Consider the following 12,825-nt stretch of genomic DNA (forward strand, 5'->3'; position numbering starts at 1 on the left):
AAATCAATGCTACAAAAGCTACTGGCAACATAAAAATTGTCAAGGTTATTTAAGATTTTTATACTCTCCTTTGTAAGCCAGTATTCTTTCAAAAGTTCGATACTTGGTTTTTCTAATAAAATGATTTTTAAGTCATTAACTTCTATCTCTCTGCCATTTGATACAGTTTAAAATTAATCCAATTAGTTTCAAGTGCATTACAAATGTATTGTTACTTTTTAGAATATTCGTAATGGAATCTGTTTTGAAACGCTCTTTGTGTATTTTCGTTTCAACTTAGTTATGAATTTTTACACCTCCATCTCTTCCCTTACTAAGTATGATCTTCCAAATACAACTCTGTATATTGCTGTATGCAACCGATCCCAACCAGTTTAGATACATCCTATCTTGTCCTAAACATTTATCACCGATAAATTTATTTGAATCCACGAAAATTACACTGCTCACTGATGCGATTGTTTATCCTGTGTATTTATCACTTACTGATCTCCTGTGCAGGACATTACTTACTAATAAATTTTTCTACGTCCAGACTAGATTTCGTGCTTCGTTTAAGGTCTCTTCTTCACTACTGCAGCGAGTTCGACCCCAAGTGGATGAATACACTTTTATAGTTTTCATTGCGATTTACCAGCGGAAATGCATTTTGTTTTGTTGTCTGCATGTTCTTGATATGGTTATTTAATTGATATATACATATCTCAGAGCGGACATCAATTTTAGTATTCGGTACTGAAACGTTTTTAATTAGTGAATCGCCAGTTATTGAGAAATCGTTTCCGGTGTTTTGTTTGTGATTTTCTTAATGGTTTCTTCCTTTGTTTTTGTATGTTACTGCAATGCACTACATTTATTTCTAGGGTCGACATATTTTGTATTTCTTTCTACACGTTCGTCGTCATTATTATAACCTCTTTCGATCTGCATATTAGTTTTAACATTTTGAATTTGGCAGTTTTTCTTTTTTTTTGGCTATTTTTAATCACTGATTCACTGTTTGCACGAATCCATAGACGGTTTTCATTTTATGGTTTTGCGTTTTCTAGCTCCAAGATTACTTTTTTTCTGAAAGTTTCGATGTCGCTATTCAGTAACTTGATAATTTCGTCTTTTGAATTTATCGTGTTCAGAAAATCTTCACATCACTAACACAGTTACGACATGACCACGAAATATCAACGTTTACACAATTGACCTTCACATTCACACACATTCCTTGTAACCAGCAGTTAAATTTCACAAAGAGGGTGCTTTTTGTCAGATTTTTTGCATTCTTTACATGTTGAGTTGTTATAAAAAAGCTTAACTTCTTTTTAGCTGAATCTGAAGTGTCACAGTACTGTGCTATTGGCGCCATTTTGCTGAAGAAAAGCTAGCCTCAGACACAATAAGATACAGTATTACGTCCAAACATTCGAAATACCTATTTTTTAAAAAATTGCACATCCCCCATTTTAATAACGTCATTCACTACATTTCCACAAAACTACTAACAACCACATCGCGAGGAATTTTACAAGGCTTCTTCAGAAATGTGCTGGCATCACATGCAGATGAAACGTTTTGTAGTGAACATTTTACACAAATGGCTGAATGGTTCTTCTGGCGGGAGAGCCCTATGTAACAATGTTCGCAAGCATAGAACTAAGTGGTCACCGATTATGCTCGTCATTTACCAGGATTCAAGTACACATATATATATGTATATACAAAAAAAAATTATCAGTGTTCAGCATTATCCCCCCCCCCCTAACCCCAATGAACCATGAACCTTGACGTTGGTGGGGAGGCTTGCGTGTCTCAACGATACAGATAGCTGTACCGTAGGTGCAACCACAACGGAGGGGTACCTGTTCAGAGGCCAGACAAACGTGTGGTTCCTGAAGAGGGGAAGCACCTTTTTCAGCAGTTTCAGGGGCAACAGTCTGGATGATTGACTGATGTGGCCTTGTAACACTAATCAAAACGGCATTGCTGTGCAGGTACTGCGAACGGCTGAAAGCAAGGGGAAACTACAGCCGTAATTTTTACCGAGGGCATGCAGTTGTACTGTATGATTAAATGATGATGGCGTCCTCTCTGGTAAAATATTCTGGAGGTAAAATAGTCCCCCATTCGGATCTCCGGGCGGGGAATACTCAGGCGGACGTCATTATCAGGAGAAAGAGAACTGGTGTTCTACTGATCGGAGCATGGAATGTCAGATCCCTTAATAGGGCCGATAGGTTTGAAAATTTAAAAAGGGAAATGGATAGGTTAAAGTTAGATATAGTAGGAATTAGTGAAGTTCGGTGGCAGGAGGAACAAAACTTTTGGTCAGGTAAATACAGGGTTACAAATACAAAATCAAATAGGGGTAATGCAAGAGCAGGTTTAATAATGAATAAAGAAATAGGACTGCGGGTAAGCTACTACAAACAGCATAGTGAACGCATTATTGTGGCCAAGATAGACATGAAGCCCACGCCTACTACAGTAGTACAAGTTTATAAGCCAACTAGCTCAGCAGATGATGAAGAAATTGATGAAATGTATGATGAGATAAAAGAAATTACCCAGGTAGTGAAAGGTGACGAAAATTTAATAGTCATTGGTGACGGGAATTCCATAGTAGGAAAAGGGAGAGAAGGAAACATAGTAGGTGAATATGGGTTTGGGCTAAGAAATGAAAGAGGAAGCCACCTGGTAGAATTTTGCACAGAGCATAACTTAATCATAGCTAATTCTTGGTTCAAGAATCATAAAAGAAGGTTGTATACTTGGAAGAATCATGGAGATACTAGACAGTATCAGATGGATTATATAATGGTAAGACAGAGTTTTAGGAACCAGGTTTTAAATTGTAAGACATTTCCAGGGGCAATGTGGACTCTGACCACAATCTATTGGTTATGAACTGTAGATTAAAACTAAAGACAAATCAAAAAGATGGGAATTTAAGGAGATGGGACAGGGATAAACTGAATAAACCAGAGGTTGTACAGAGTGTCATGGAGGGCATAAGGGAACAATTGACAGGAATGGGGGAAAGAAATGCATTAGATGAAGTATGGGTAGCTTTGAGGGATGAAATAGTGAAGGCAGCAGAGGATCAAGTAGGCAAATATCGAGGGCTAGTAGAAATCCTTGGGTAACAGAAGAAATATTGAATTTAATTGATGAAAGGAGAAAATATATAATGCAGTAAATGAAGCAGGCAAAAAGGAATACAATCGTCTCAAAATAGAGATCGACAGGAAGTGCTAAATGGCTAGAGGACAAATGTAAGGATGTAGAAGCTTATCTCAGTAGGGGTAAGATAGATAATGCCTACTGGTAAAATAAAGAGACCTTTGGAGAAAAGAGAACCCCTTGTATGAATACAAAGATCTCAGATGGAAACCCAGTTCTAAGCAAAGAAGGGAAAGCAGAAAGGTGGATAGAATATATAGAGGGTCTATTCAAGGGCGATGTACTTCACGGCAATATTATGGAAATGGAAGAGAATCAGGATGTAGATGAAATGTGAGATATGATACTGCGTGAAGAGTTTGACAGAGCACTGAGAGATATGAGTCAAAACAAGGCTCCGGGAGTAGACAAATTCAATTAGAACTACTGACAGCCTTGGGAGAGCCACTCCTGCCAAAAGCCTAACACCTGATGATCAAGATGTATGAGACAGGCGAAATACTTTCAGACTTCAAGAAGAATATAATACTTCCAATACCAAAGAAAGCAGGTGTTGACAGACGTGAAAATTACCGAACTATCAGTTTAATAAGTCACAGCTGCAAAATACTAACGAGAATTCTTTACAGATAATGGAAAAACTGGTAGAAGTCGACCTCAGGGAAGATGAGTTTGGATTCCGTAGAAATATTGGAACACGTGAGGGAATACTGACCTTACGACTTATCTTAGAAGAAAGATTTAGGAAAGCCAAGCCTACGTTCCTAGCATTTGTAGACTTAGAGAAAGCTTTTGACAATGTTGACTGGAATATTCTCTTTCAAATTGTAAATTTAGCATGGGTAAAATACAGGAAGCGAAAGGCTATTTACAATTTGAACAGAAACCAGATGGCAGTTATAAGAATAGATTGGCACGAAAGAGAAGCAGTGGTTGGGAAGGGAGTGAGACAGGGTTGTAGCCTCTCCCCGATTTTATTCAATTTGCATATTGAGCAAGCAGTAAAGTAAACAAAGGAAAAATTCGGAGTAGGAATTAAAATCCAATGCAGAAGAAATAAAAAGTTTGAGGTGGGCCGATGACATTGCATTTCTGTCCGAGAGAGCAATTGACTTGGAAGAGCAGACATCAAAAAAAGCATAACAAGGATAATGGAATGTAGTCGAAATAAGTCGGGTGATACTGAGGGAATTAGATTAGGAAGTGAGACACTTAAAGTAGTAAAGGAGGTTTGCTATTTGGGGAGCAAAATAACTGATGATGGTCGAAGTAGAGAGGATATAAAATGTAGACTGGCAATGGCAAGGAAAGCGTTTCTGAAAAAGAGAAATTTGTTAACATCGAGTATAGATTTAAGTCTCAGGAAGTCGCTTCTGGAAGTATTTGTATGGAGTGTAGCCATGTATGGAAGTGAAACATGGACGATAAATAGTTTGGACAAGAAGAGAATAGAAGCTTTCGAAATGTGGTGCTACAGAAGAATGCTGAAGAATAGATTGGTAGATCACAGAACTAATGACGAGGTATTGAATAGAATTGTGGAGAAGATAATTTTGTGGCACAACTTGACAAGACGAAGGGATCGGTTGGTAGGAAATGCTCTGAGGCATGAAGGGATCACAAATTTAGAATTAGAGGGCAGCGTGGAGGGTAAAAATCGTAGAGGGAGACCAAGAGATGAATACACTAAGCAGATTCAGAAGGATGTAGGTTGCAGTAGGTACTGGGAGATGAAGAAGCTTGCACAGGATAGAGTAGCATTGAGAGCTGCATCAAACCAGTCTCAGGACTGAAGACCACAACAACAACAACAACAACAGGCATTACAAAAATTTGTTGGTCACTATTCAACGCCCTTCAAGTTAACGCTTTTAGAAATAGTGTTCCAGAGAAAAAGCATTTTAACGGTTGGGCAAACTGACAAGGAGCAAACAGTGACAAAAGTATTAATTTTTGTTACGTAATTGCAGCGTATGAATTTTCGGATTTATTCCTTTGGTTGTACTACGAAACCTTCCATCTTGCTAAATTTCGTGATTCTAGGTCAACGAAACTACGTATAGGTTTTCATGAGTATAAATGACCGTATTTTTTGAGTGAAATGACTTCGATGGTCAAAATTTTTATATCGCGAAGAGACCATAGAACTTAATACGTGACATAAATTTGAACATGATAGGTCAACTCGTTCCTTACAAAAATGGTTCGTAACAGTCGGACAGCAGCTGTTAGGCGATGTCTCAGTCCATTCAATGTTCTTGGTAACTTAGGCACATAAACAGAGACTTTTGTAAACCTCCACAAAAAATAATCACATGCAGTTAGGTACTGTGACCTTGGAGGCCAGTAACGTAAGGCTGACTCAATCGGTCCAGTCCGACCTATCCGTTGTTCAGTAATCCTTTAATCTAAAAATTTCCGCACTTCCAGATGCCAGTCTGGCGGTGTCCCATCTTGTATGTAAATGAAGTAGACTGAATCAGTTGAGCTGTCGAGCTGCACGAAGAACGGATTTCTACGGATTCCTTGCAAAACTATGGCTGATTCGTTCGACGTCTGTTTCAGACCCTCGGGGACGGCCAGGCGATTTGCATGTACACAGACAACCTCTTTCTCGGAATTACTCATGCCATCGTCTAATGCCCTATGCGGTAGGAGGATCCAAACCTTACCTAGTACCGAAGTCACGCTGAACAATTATTGCTGACCCGCCCTGCGCAAAACGTAGTATACAAAACGCTTCGTGTTGTCCTGAAACCATTTTGACTAGAACTGAAGTGGGCCCATACCGCTGCCACCTAGCGGGAGCCGTGTAAGACTCGAGAGTTTGCTCTTTCCAACGATAAGTTGTTCACGCACATCTCCTAAATAACATAATAGCTATGAATTTTTTTTTTTTTAATCGGATGATTCTTCTTCATACAGCCGATATTTTTGTTTCTAAAGCTACTGGAGAAATCACTCCGTGCCACGCATTGTTCTACTTAAAGCAGCCTTCACGATTAATAAGATATTTCACAAACGTAATTCCACATATTTGTTACTATCTGAAACCCACAAGGATCTCATCTGTGTCAAAATTTCCTTGGATGATAAATGTATAAAATGTGGTCGGCTGTGGCTGACCTACTGGGCTGCGAAGGGCGAGATTAGCGATCATCTCCAACTCACCCTTCTCGTAATATGAATGTTGTCTGACCAATAAAGGCTTTGCCACACTGATACGACTTTCTATAAACTCTAGCATTCTGCAAATACAAACAATTCTTCACCGAATATAGAAGAACACAGGTGTTTTCTGGTGGCCGAATAATTCCATTAAAGTAATGTTTCATTAGAATTCTAGTTAATTTCGACAATGTAATGCCAAGATGTAGGAAGATCACCATGGACTTCAACAGCTCCTTTATCTCTTGATCCTCCAGTGTAAAACACTCACCTGCAGATAGCTGAATGGTTGTCAGCAGAAATATCATGAGAAGAAATCGATGTCACCCGGATGTAACCCCGAAACTTCGTGTAGTACTACGAGAACCACGTGTATCCTTGAGTCTTAGTATTGCAGTTTTCGGAGATATCAGTATAGAACCCTCTCTTTCACTTTGGACATTATGAACGGTATATGATACGTCCATAAGAAGAGGAAAGAAGATCGAACCGTGATGGATGTAGATGACGGGAGAGTCGCGGAATTACGAGAATGAAAATTTATTACAGCAAGTTAAAGCCAAGAAAACAATATACTTTTCGTTAAACCCGAAGCGATGGAGAGAAGTAAATACATCAGTAACACTTGAGCGAGCAAAATAGGTAATGTTGATGTTGTGAGGAGCAGTATGCTACTGTCGTTCACTCTGATGGTTTCCTTGGCACTGAGGGAGCTCGAAAATACTTGGCAGCGAAAAATTCTTATAGAAGCAACTTTGTTTGTGTCTACGACACGCTCGGATGAAATTACCCAACTAGCTTCGTGTGCTCAGAGTCTGTTTTTCGTGCGTGAATTGGAGCTCTCCTTTTTGCCTTCTTCTTGCGAGCGAGCTAACGCTCTCTGTTCAGCAATTACTCTATCCGAGCCGACGCATAATTAGTGATGTCGCTTCCTTTATCTTAGTAGCACAGTGGAACACAATGGGATAAAAGGAAAATGGATTACAGAGCGGTGTTTCTTATAGACTTCGTGATTAATGGAGCAGAAGATTACGTAGTCTGAGATGAATCCGCCGACGATAATTTTCTGAGAAATTAGCGGCTGAGAAACACCAAAGTACAGTTCTTTTGTTAATTTATGTATCTCATTAACGCACTTCCCTACTGCCAACTTGTCAGAAAGATTCCAGTGGTATTACGTATTAGTGAGAGGTCGTTTATTCGTAAATGCTACATCACATTAAAAATTCGACCTAACTTTATACGGGTTAAACGAACATGTTTTCTCGTAGACACGAATCATTGAACGAAAAACATTTATTTTGTGGAATCACTCTAAGTTTGGCGCTTAAAGTTGGTTTTCTTCTGCAGATGTTTACTAAAATCATACTCCTGTAAAAATGATTGGTAGAAATAACTCTATTCCTTCCAACAAATTTAAGACACCTAGCGGATGTATTTCTTAGGAAATATCACATAAATTGTTCCTCCCAGTTTCAGAGCTACAGATATCTAAAATGTAGGAGAAAACCTAAAATGAAAGAGATATGTAAATAGGCCTGAAAGACAAATCACAGGTTAGAATGGAAGTCATTTTTGCAATATCATTGTCCTCCATTGACATCGACGGAGGCCTGTGTGCTTCGAAGAGAATGTTACAGCTTGTGCCTTGAGCTTTTCAACGAAACTTATTAAAGCTGATTAGTTGAAAGCATGTCATCTCGTACGAAAATAAAATTCTCTCAGTTAATACGTACATGACGACCGAATATAGGGCATTATACGACACCCAGATGTATCTTCTCATGGTACGCAAACAGTGTGACGTAAGACAACGGTACTTTCTGACGGAGTGAAGTTTAGCTACATCACATAGTAGTGATTGGTCACAGCAAAGTTTTTGTCTCATCGTCTCTTTTAGTTTGGCTTTACTCAAGAGAAAACAATTGTTCACGAAATTAATTTTCTAAAACAGCTTGGGAGCAGTGCCTTCATCAAGGAAAGGAATTTTAAAAGTTGAAAAAATTTTTTAATGGTGCTATTCGTTGTGGAATGACCAATAAACTAAAAGCGGAGCATATAATACAATCTGACTTTCAAACGATAGAGCACAACAATCAGTCGTCCTTTTGTTTCAGGTTTTATTAGGCTAATCTAGGTTTCGACTAGTGCCTAGCCATTATCAATGCACTATTTCACAGTATCAATGCATATCCGAGTACGTCAGTCACCTGTTGTTCGGGCTTCTGTCACAGTTCGTTCAAAATTACCAAGTCGTATTCTGAAACGAATTGTGACAGAAGCTCGAACAACAGCGGACTGACGTACTCAGACATGCATTGATACTATGAAATAGTAGGCGAAAATGATAACGGCTAGACACCAGCCGAAATTTAGATTTGCCTAATAAAGCCTGAAAGAAAAGGACGGCTGACTGTTGTGCTCTATCACTTGAATGTTACTGTTATCAGACGCAGAAAGTATTTTGGATATTTGGAAAAGAAGAGTGTCAGATGAAAAGCAGCAAGTATTCTGTGTGTTGTAATACGAAAAATTATCTTGGTTAGGAAGAGCGAGAATATTTGCCAATTTTTCTGTACCGGCCAAAAGTTTAAATGTGGATCTCTGGAGCAGTTTGTAGAGCCAGTTGTACTAAACTTAATTGAAACTGGAAATTTACTAATTTTTGTCTCATTACACTCAGAAACATTAATAGTCAAACTATGAAATTTTATCAGTCATTATTGGTTTCTCTGTCTTAAGCGCACTGCAGTTACTTTAAAAGAATGTTATACCAGAAACGTTTCGCTTTTGTCTACAAAGCACCTTCTGCGGTCATTCTGAAAGTATCGATATATTTGGTTTCACATTTTTTGTTTTAGACTGAAAACATTGTTTCTTCTTGAAGCTGACATGCTATTTAGTTACGGTGTTTTTCCCCCTTGTTCGCATGTTCAACAAACCATTGCTTCTTCCCTATTTGTCAGCAGAGGTTGATGTCGAAAGAAATTCCCTTGCATATACACAAGTAGCCCATTTGCCTTTTTGGTTTGTTCTTTTAGATTAAAAACAGTACTTCTTTATAAAGTTGGTGTAGAATTTACTCATCGTGTTTCCGCCTCTTGTTCACATATTCTGCAAGTACATATGCGTTACGAAGTTAATTTTGACATCAACTTCCGCCAATAAAAGGGAAGAAGCAGTGTTTTGCAGAGTATATGAACAAGAGGCAGAAACACCGTAAGTACATTGTATGCTAACTTTATGAAGATATCCAGTTTTTAATCTAAAACAACCAAAAATGTACAAAAACAGATATATTCATATTTGCAGAATCACCACAGAGATTGCTTTGTAAATAAAAGCGAAACGTGTGTGGTATGAAATTCTCTTTAACTAATTGCAACTAGCTTAAGGCGGAGGGACCAGTTATAATTGGTTTTATCAGCTGCTGCGTGAGATGGCCATCCATACATACATATTAAGACACTTTAAACGAGTAAAACTAAGAAATGTAGTACATTTAAATGACGAGAAAAACTGTTTTTTAGCCAATGAGGGGGTATTGTTTTCTCCGATTATTAGAAAGATTCTTCTCCTCTTTGTAGCTGTGAGATGATATTGATCAGACTAAAAGAAATGAAATAGTTTGAGGCAAGACGGTAATCGACAAAAAACTGAAAACCGTTACATTCGAGAACGGGGTGACAGCAGCTTTTTTTTCGGAGGGTTGCGGGGAGGGGAGCGGGTGAATTTCGTATGATTATCTACTCCACGACGTGTACATTCTGATGACCCTCCCCCCCCCCCTTACAATGTATATATCACTACGTTAAAGATTTGGATAAGACTTACGAACGATAATACAAGATAGAATAAAGTTTCCATTGCATCGCTAACGTGTTTTATGTATGTGTGTGTATGAATGCAAATCCGTAAGTAAGGACCACTACTGCTTTTGATTCCGACCCTCCGACGTTTTTGTACTCAACGGTGAAATGCATGTTACAGGAAGCTATGTGATTTTTCTTTTTACATTTTTAAATCGCAGGGAACAGTGATTACCAGCTACTAACCTTGCTTCCTTCGAATTACTGGAGCTGACAGTCTTTTCATTCCACAACAGGCTCACGGACTTCCCGTTGTTGTTAGTAATATTCTTGCATGTTAACTTCGTCCTTGGGTTGTGGACTGTCAAGACCGACACGCTGTAATTTTGAAACGCGACGGTGACATTGAGTGCATTTAGTACCAGAAAGATCAGCCGGAAACTGACGATTACTAGGAGCCAAGAGGCTGAATATGTTTTTCTTCTTTCCTTTTTTTAAGAAAAAACTTTAAGTGCATCCTCTGTTCCCTGCATAAGGATAATCTGCTTCACATACACGTTTACATTACCGGAGTCGCGTACTGACATAAAGAGCACTTCGTCCTGTCACAGCTGCTTCTTCTTAAGTTGGTGGGGAAGCGAATTACTACTGCCACGCACCAATAGCTTTTACACAAACAGCCAACCGTCCTGTCCGTGGACCGTGGCGATAGCGTAGCGGAGACCACACAGTGTGTTGTGCTTTCACTTTAGAACTACTAAAGACCGTTTTTGCGGTAAATATACAGTTATCAACAGATCTTAAGCGTGTTCTGCAAATTGTCTTCGATATTAAACATATAATTTTCGAGACATTAGTGTTTTTTCAGAGTGTTTACGTGTGCTAAAAGGCGTTGTTAGAAAGCTACAATTTATCAGTAAGCAAGCATTGTCCGGGTCCATATGTATGAGTTCATTACATACTGTGAAACGCGTTTGTATTATGAAATGTTTACTATTGCAATCACTTTTTGCTAATACTCTTTATTAGCACGGTGTATTTAGGTAGCAGGTATATTATAATTACCTGTATATTAATCTCATGTGTGATGAGAATCATTTTCTGAATGTGCCGTGACGTTGTGAGCCGAAATTTAGCCCAACATAGAAAGATTGATTTATTTCTGTGTACGCCAATCATCAATTGCACATTTAAATCACGTCACTGATGTCATTATTTACATTTTTTTGGCCTACACAACACACTAATAAACACCACGCCATTATTTGACACTCTCACAATCAGAGGTTTACATTCAGAAAGATTCTTAACTGCTAGGATTAACATTTCCGTTGGTGAGCTACTATAAAGAATGAGAATAATTTTCTTTTTATAAGCAGGTTGGTGTCATTGTTCATTTTAATTAGTATTATTACCTGGTATGTGATGTGCCATGAGTAAAATTTCATAGTTTTTCTTCAAGGTCCATTTGGTCTTCCATGTCAATAAAAGTTAACAATGACTAAAGCAGTAATACTTATTTCATATATTTGTGGTACAAGTGCTGACCTGAACCAGATCCACGCAACGTGGATAAGTTTAAGTCTTTTCAGATTACCTACGCTACGTTTGAATCACTCAATTTGTATTCTTAGGTTTGTGTGGTTTTGCAGCAAAAATTTAGTCTATCGTGAGTTCTTTCAGAGCCCACAGCGTAACATGACGCGTCTTTAATAAACTCCTTTTATTTTGCAGACAGGGGTGATGCTTTTCGCTCGACTTCTGTCAGTAAATGATACCCGAATGTTAAAATTTATAGAGCCATAGCTAGCAAAAATCGAAGGGGAAGGCTGTGAGTGATCTAACCGGTAGGATGGACCATATCTCTCTCGGGGTGAAAGCAGCCACTAGCGTATTGAGGGGAGGGGGGAGGGGAGAGGGGCGGACGTCCCGTACACCGTCCGCTCCGACAGATGGCACACTTTCCATCAGAGTGAATCTAGCCGTCTCTTCTAAGCAGCTGCTAAACATTCCACTAAATACGTTTTATAGATGCAACGGACAAGTTCATTTCAGGGAAATTCCCACAAGTAGGCAGACTGCAGAAGATTTTTCTGGTAATTTTCACGTTACTATAAAATCAGTCTCAGCTCCCCCTGTAAACACAGAGTGAGGTGCAGTGTTCACATTACCGCAACAACGAGCAACGAAGATAGAGCCCCGTACATTCCCGTAAGTTTCATCCGGATTTGTCATGAAATCACCTTCGCTCATTGCTTTATTCTCGATTTCTCCTCCCTATTTGATGTTTATTGCTGCATCTGATTAATTTGTGGCCCTGTCTTTCCAGTTAGGTGACAACTTAGATAACCGTTTAACGTTGTGTATCAAAAGTGATTCACAATCCACTGTACTTCAGAAGAATTGAAGAAAAACCGAAGAATATAAAGATTAAATCAATTTTATGGATGGTATGATGACTAACCGAGTTTCAGAGATTGTAATGAAAACTGATAGGTAAATAAATGTTTATCTATTGATATATTAAGTATTGACTGATTTCTCATAAAGAAGACTGAAGTAAAAATTTAAGGACAGAGATTTAGGAATATTGCGACATAATTAAAGAAAAATTAGTTTCAAGCAGTAATTATTGTGCGGTCATCACAGCAGACATCAGAATCAGAACAGCGTC

This window comes from Schistocerca nitens, chromosome 4, assembly GCF_023898315.1.
Source record: "Schistocerca nitens isolate TAMUIC-IGC-003100 chromosome 4, iqSchNite1.1, whole genome shotgun sequence".
NCBI lineage: Eukaryota > Metazoa > Arthropoda > Insecta > Orthoptera > Acrididae > Schistocerca > Schistocerca nitens.